Raw genomic sequence first — 7,714 nt, forward strand, 5'->3', positions numbered from 1 at the left:
GGGCAGCCGTTACCTGCAGACGTGGTCTGGATAATAAGAACTGTGAGTAAAGGCCCTGGACTGCATCACTGACTCCGTGTCATTACTGCTGCTGCCCTGCACCATCACCCCCATCCTCCACATACACTGCCCTGAGGCTATACTCCTCCCGTGGGGAGTTATGCTACGCTCTGCTGCACCCACAACACCAGCCTCAGCGGTCTGCCCTGGAGCGGCGGTTCACTCTGACCGCAATCCACGGGTGGCGTAGTCGGACATTTAAACATCAAAACCACATAAATAGTTCCGCCACTGGTTTGACCGCCCTGAGCCACGGAACCGGGTCGCCGCCACGGAGACTACAACCACCAGCATCCACCAAAAAGGGTCCGGCTCCGGGTGTCCCAAGGCCCAGGGGGCGCGTCAGAACATTTTCATCACCTTTCACAATCACCAATGGGACAAGGCAGGGATGTTCTCTGTCCCCTCTCTTATACATCCTAGTGACGGAGCACCTGCTCTCATCAATTCGCCATAACCCCAATATTAGGTGGATTGAGGTGGGAGGCACCGAGTACAAGTGCTCTCTATTTGCTCATGATGTCCTAGTATATATCACTCAATCACATATATCCATCCATGCTGTTATGGCTGAAATAGATCACTTTGTTACATGGTCAAATTTTAAAATCAATGCAGCGAAGTCTGAGGCCCTCGATGTCTCCCTCCCCAAATCCATATAGGATTCCATCCAGTCCAACTTTCCCTTTGCCTGGCCCTCACAGGGTATCAAATACTTAGGAATTCCTATTCATAGAGACCTCTCCCATCTATGTTATCTTAATTTTGGGCCCTTTATTGAACAACTCCATACAGACCACGGTTGGCAAGTTAGAACTGTAAGATTCACTACGTGAACCACTGGTGTTTTGTGGAAAAGCACATGTACACTGTGTTCCAAATTATTATGCAAAAAGTGTTTAGGAGTGATAAGGGAAGAATTTGTTTGTTTGTCAGTTAAACTCATTGATGGTGATGTGTGTCAGGGCTCTTTATATCACTGTAAGCAATTGCCGACACCTGTGCTAATTAGTTTGGCAGGTGTGTCCAATGAAAGGCAAGACTACTTAGAAGGCTGTCTCACATTATTAAGCAGCCTACATTTTCTGCCAAAATGGGAAAGAAAAAGGATGTGTCGGCTGCTGAGAAGCAACAAATTGTGGAGTGTTTAGGTCAAGGCATGACTACAATCAACATTGTGCGATGATCAGGATGAAGTGTCTTGGCAATCAAGAAGTATGTAGCTGATTCACAGTACACACGTGTGTGTGCTGATAAGGGCAAATTGAGGACACTTTCCTACAGGCAATTACGTCAGGTTGAAAGAGCAGCGGCAAAAAAGCCTTGTCATAGCAGCAGACAAGTTTTTGAAGCTGCTTGTGCCTCCAACGTCCCCCGAACAACAAGATGCAGGGTCCTTCAGAGGTTTGCAGCTGTGCATACGCCATCCTGTCGACCTCCTCTATCCACTTCACACAAGCAGAAACGGCTCCAGTGGGCCAAACATTACATGAAGACTGATTTCAAAACTGTTTTGTTCACGGATGAGTGCCGTGCAGCGCTCGATGGTCCAGATGGATGGAGTGGAGGATGGCTGGTTGATGGACACCCCACGCAAACACGGCTACAGCGCCAACAAGGAGGAGGTGGAGTAATGTTTTGGGCTGGAATCATGGGGAGAGAGATTGTCGGCCCCTTTAGGATCCCTGAAGGCGCTAAAGATGAACTCCATAATGTATGTGGATTTTCTCAAACAGCACTTCCTGCCATGGTTCAAGAAGAAGAACCGTGTATTTCACAGCAAGATCATTTTTCTGCATGATAATGCACCATCTCATGCTGCACATAAAACATCTGCATCTCTGGCTGATATGGGCATAAAAGGGGACAAACTTATGGTGTGACCCCCATGCTCTCCTGACCTCTACCCCATTCAGAACCTTTGGAGCATCATTAAAAGGAGTGTCTATGATGGCGGGAGGCAGTTCACATCTAAGCAACAGCTCTGGGAGGGTATTCTGTCCTCATGCAAAACAATTGAAGCAGAAACCATCCAAAACCTGACAAATTCAATGGACGAGAGAGTTCAGAAGCTCCTTTCGAACAAGGGGTCCTATGTGAAAATGTAACATCAACTAGAATAAAGTTTTGAGTTGAAAACTGTTTGATTTCAGTTTCTAACAACCTGCTAATGCTTATAATTTCAAAAATGACCATTTTTTTGGTCTTTATTAAAATGAAAAGGTTGATCGAAAAGTTTGGGGGATCTAAGAGTGTGGCAACCCAGTAGTCATGATTACTTCGAATTCTGACAATATGAGGGTCATGCTGCAGGTAGTGCTGCAAGAAGGCACTTATGTGTCTTGCGCATCTCGGAGCCCCAAAATTATTTTCCGGGCTAGATGCAGCTAAAAATTATTATTAATTTTAAATCTGGTGAAGCTTTAGTATAGATGGCCTAATAGGATCAGTGCTGCACACTGCTACAAAGCCCAAATTATTTTCCAGTCAAGATACAGATAAACATGATTAGTAATTTTAAATCTGGTGGAGCTTATTATAGATGGCCTAATAGAATCAGTGCTGCACACTGCTACAAAGCCCAAATTATTTTCCAGCCAAGATACAGATAAACATGATTAGTAATTTGAAAGCTTAAAACGGTTGGTAGGGTGATTTTAACCAATCATCAAGCTTTTACTCTCCCCAGGATGACACAGGGGTAGAAAAGTCGTTTCGGATCCATGATTTGTTCATCTTTATGAACGTGAGTCTGTCTACATTATCAGTGGAGAGCCGCGTGCGCTTATCTGTCAGCACACCACCAGCAGCGCTGAACACACGTTCAGACAGAACGCTGGCTGCGGGGCATGACAAGATCTCCAAGGCGTAAGTGGCTAGCTCCGGCCATTTATCCAGATTGGAAGCCCAAAAAGAGCAAGGGTCCAGTGACACAGTCATGGCTTCAATGTTTACTTGGAGATACTCCTGTACCATCGTCTCTAGGCGTTGACTATGTGTCAGACTTCTTGTCTCCTGTGGCCTTGCAAAGGATGGGCTAAAAAAGTGGTGAAATGATTCCGCAAAATTGATGTTACCAGCAGATACTGTGGTTCTGTTACGGTTTGAGTGCTGAACACTTGACGGTCCCACGGTTGGCAAGTTGGAACTGTGAGATTCACTACATGCACCACTGGTATTTTGTGGAAAAGCACATGTAAGATTCTGCAACAGTCTCTGCTGATACTCCTGCATGCGTGCATCCCTTTCTATGGCAGGAATAATTTCTGCAAATTTACTTTGGTACAGGGGATCTAACAGTGTGGCAACCCAGTAGTCAGGATTATTTCTAATTCTCACAATTCGAGGGTCATGTTGCAGGTAGTGCAGCAAGAAGGCACTCATGTGTGTTGCGCATCCAGGAGCACCAAGTCCCTGTTGTGTTGGTGGCGAGGTAACAATCATGCTTCCTTCCTCTGTCCTCTCCCCCCAACCTCGCACAACAGAAATGTGATCAAGGTCTCCCTCATCTGATGAGTCTTCCATCAGTTCGTCCTCCACTTCTTCCTGGGCTCCTGCACCTTCCTCACTAGTTTGGCTGCTACCATGCGCCCTGGTAAAACCATCTCCCCCACCCTCACATGCCTGCTGCCTTGGTGCTGCCGACCGTCTGGACCTTGCAGATGTTAGCCCTTCCGCATACAACTCCTCCTCCTCTACTTCCTCCACCTCCTCTTGTGCCACCACCTGACTCCGAATTCTGTTTAACATGTGCTCCAGCATGTAAATCACCGGAATAGTCATGCTGATAATGGCATCGTCAGCACTAAACATCTTTGTCGCCATTTCAAAACTGTGCAGAAGGGTGCTTAGGTCCCTGATCTGAGATCACTCCTCCAGCGTGATTTGCCCCACCTCTGGATCTCGTTGGCCCAGGCTATACGTCAGAACGTATTGCACCAGGGCTTGTCGGTGCTGCCACAGTCGCTGCAACATGTGCAGAGTTGAATTCCACCGGGTAGGCACATCGCATTTTAGCCGGTGAAGTGGCAGGCCCAACGACTTCTGTAGAGATGTAAGTCGCTGAGCTGCAGGATGCGAACGGCGAAAGTGAGCACACAGCGACCGTGCCCTCTGCAGAAGGCCATCTAGTCTGGGATAGTGGGCTAAAAATTGCTGGACAACCAGGTTCAACACGTGAGCCATACAAGGCACATGTGTGACATTGCCCCGGCGAAGGGCCGCACCCAGGTTTGCAGCATTGTCGCACACGGCCTTCCCTGGTTTCAGGTCCAGTGGAGACAACCATTCATGAAATTGGTTCTCCAGAGCTGACCACAACTCCTCAGCTGTGTGACTCACATTTCCCAGACATTTCAATGTAAAAACCGCCTGATGACGTTGAGCCCTACTGCCAGCATAGTAAGGAGGTGTGCAGGATCCCTTCTGCGCAGTTAGAAAGCTTGTGGCATGACCAGACAGGATTTGGGTGCAGGTGGAAGACCGAGAGGAGGTTGAGGAGGCAGAAGCAGTGGAGGAACTTTGACATAAAGAGGATTGACGCACAACTCGTGGGGACGGCAAGACTTGGACAGCAGCCCCTTGTCCTGCTGTCACCATAGTTACCCAGTGCCCAGTCAGCGACATGTAACGCCTCTGTCCATGCCTACTCGTCCAAGTGTCTGTGGTGAAATGCACCCTGTCACACACAGAGTTTCTCAAAGAAGCGGTGATGTTGTGTGCGACATGCTGGTGGAGCGCAGGCACACCTTTCTTTGAGAAGTAGTGCCGACTGGGCATCTGGTACTGGGGCACTGCGACGGACATAAGGTCTCGAAAATCCTCTGTGTCCACCAGGCGGAAAGGCAGCATTTCTGTAGCCAAGAACTTGCAGATGGTGAAATTCAACCTCTTAGCTTTCTCATGGCTAGGAGGAAATGGTCTTTTACTTGTCCACATCTGAGGGACCGAGGGCTGGCTATTGTGCTTAGACGGGGTTGATAAGGGTGTCCCCGGCAAACTGCCGGTCTGTGAGGAAGATGCAGGCAGACATGTTAGGTTGCCTTGATCCAAAGGTGGTGCTATCGATGTCGGACAGCGCTCAACACCAGCTGGTGTTACCACCTCCAAAGAAAATGATGACCTGCCAATCACGCTGGCTGTTGCGGGTAAAGAGGTGGCAGGTCTGCGCCCCAAAACAGGTGTGACTGCTGTCCCCCCAGTCACAGAGGATGAAGAGGCCGCGGATGCACAAGATATGGCAGACGGTGGTTGGCCCGGCCGGCTAGGCCGCATTGTAGCACACTGAGCTTCCCACTGCAACTTATGCTTCATGTCCATGTGCCGGTTCATGCATGAAGTACTCAAACTATGTATTTTTTGGCCTCTACTTAGCTTTTGCTGACAAATGTTACAGATAACACGAGTTGGGTCATCTTTATCGATCTGAAAAAATGCCCAGGCTATGCAAGGCTTAGCACCCATGCGACCTGAAGAGCCACCACGACTTGTGGTGAGAGGCAGAGTTGTGTTTGAGGATGCAGTTGTTGACGTGCTTCCAGTACTACGTCTCTGTCCAGGAAGGCGCAACCTGACCTCGTCGTCACTAGCATCTTCCTCCACCTCCTCTGCTGACCTCATCTCTTGGCTGACTGTGGGTTGACAGTAAGTGGGATCTCCAACCTCATCATCATCACCCTGTGCGTTATCACACCCGTCGTCCTCAGAGCCAACCTGTTCCTGCCCTGACAAAAAACTAAAGTTGTCACTCTAATCAGGTATTTGAGTCTTATCATCGTCTTCCTCATTGTCTCCACCAACAGGAGTTACAGTTTGGGAATGAGGGTCTACATTATGGTCAGAACCTTCTGCGTCTGGTCCTGGATCCGACTCATAAAGATTCTGGGCATCAGTGCAGATCATTTCCTCGTCTGGATTCACAGAAGCGCTGGAGTCGACCTCTGATTCCCATGCTATAGTATGAGTAAACAGCTCTGCAGACTCAACCATCTGTTCTACCTCATACTCAGACGGGCAGCTGGAGATTTGGGAGCTGTGAGGAAGCAAGTGCGATTGGGGTGACACCTTTGAGGACTGGAGTATTTGTGATGTTGAAGTTGATGTGGAGGAGAGCCCACTTAAAGGAGCACTTGATATCCGTTGAAGCACCTGCTGTTTTTGTGCCTCATCTGGAATTTGTAGCGATTGGCGTGGCCGTAAGAAAGGGATCTTATCACATTGTCCGCTAAAAGAAGTAGACATTTTAGTTTGGCTGGAAGATGGTCTTTCTTCTGCAGATGTTACTGTTGCTTTAACACCTACCCCATGGACACAACCTTTTTTCCCCTTCCCAACACGCCTATTCCCCTTTCCACCAGCAGCAGGCCTTTTTCCACTCATTTTGGTGGTTAACTAATTAACAACTCTGGAGTTGTTTGCACAAAAAAACAATGGATGGGAACCGAGCAGAGCTGAGTGGCCAAACTGTGGTATTAGGCCAAAACTATTGGCTGGGTTAGATGCAGAAAAAAATTATATTCAATTTGCAACCTGATGGAGGTCAGTATAGATGGACTAATAGAGAAAGTCCCACACACTGCTAGAAGGCCAAATATTTTTTCAGAGCTAATGCAGAAAAAAATATATTCAGTTTGCAACCTGATGGAGGTCTGTATAGATGGATTAATAGAACAAGTCCCACACACAGCTAGAAGCCCAATATTTTTTCAGAGGTAGATGCAGAAAAAAATATATTCAGTTTGCAACCTGATGGAGGTCAGTATAGATGGACTAATACAACAAGTCCCACACACAGCTAGAAGCCCAATATTTTTTCAGAGGTAGATGCAGAAAAAAATATATTCAGTTTGCAACCTGATGGAGGTCTGTATAGATGGATTAATAGAACAAGTCCCACACACAGCTAGAAGCCCAATATTTTTTCAGAGATAGATGCAGAAAAAAATATATTCAGTTTGCAACCTGATGGAGGTCAGTATAGATGGACTAATACAACAAGTCCCACACACAGCTAGAAGCCCAATATTTTTTCAGAGGTAGATGCAGAAAAAAATATATTCAGTTTGCAACCTGATGGAGGTCTGTATAGATGGATTAAAAGAACAAGTCCCACACACAGCTAGAAGCCCAATATTTTTTCAGAGGTAGATGCAGAAAAAAATATATTCAGTTTGCAACCTGATGGAGGTCTGTATAGATGGATTAATAGAACAAGTCCCACACACAGCTAGAAACCCAATATTTTTTCAGAGGTAGACGCAGAAAAAAATATATTCAGTTTGCATCCTGATGGAGGTCTGTATAGATGTATTAATAGAACAAGTCCCACACACAGCTAGAAGCCCAATATTTTTTCAGAGGTAGATGCAGAAAAAAATATATTCAGTTTGCAACCTGATGGAGGTCAGTATAGATGGACTAATACAACAAGTCCCACACACAGCTAGAAGCCCAATATTTTTTCAGAGGTAGATGCAGAAAAAAATATATTCAGTTTGCAACCTGATGGAGGTCTGTATAGATGGATTAATAGAACAAGTCCCACACACAGCTAGAAGCCCAATATTTTTTCAGAGGTAGATGCAGAAAAAAATATATTCAGTTTGCAACCTGATGGAGGTCTGTATAGATGGATTAATAGAACAAGTCCCACACA

This window comes from Phyllobates terribilis, unplaced genomic scaffold, assembly GCF_046119375.1.
Source record: "Phyllobates terribilis strain yellow unplaced genomic scaffold, ASM4611937v1 Scaffold_2__4_contigs__length_985480577, whole genome shotgun sequence".
Classification (NCBI taxonomy): Eukaryota; Metazoa; Chordata; class Amphibia; order Anura; family Dendrobatidae; genus Phyllobates; species Phyllobates terribilis.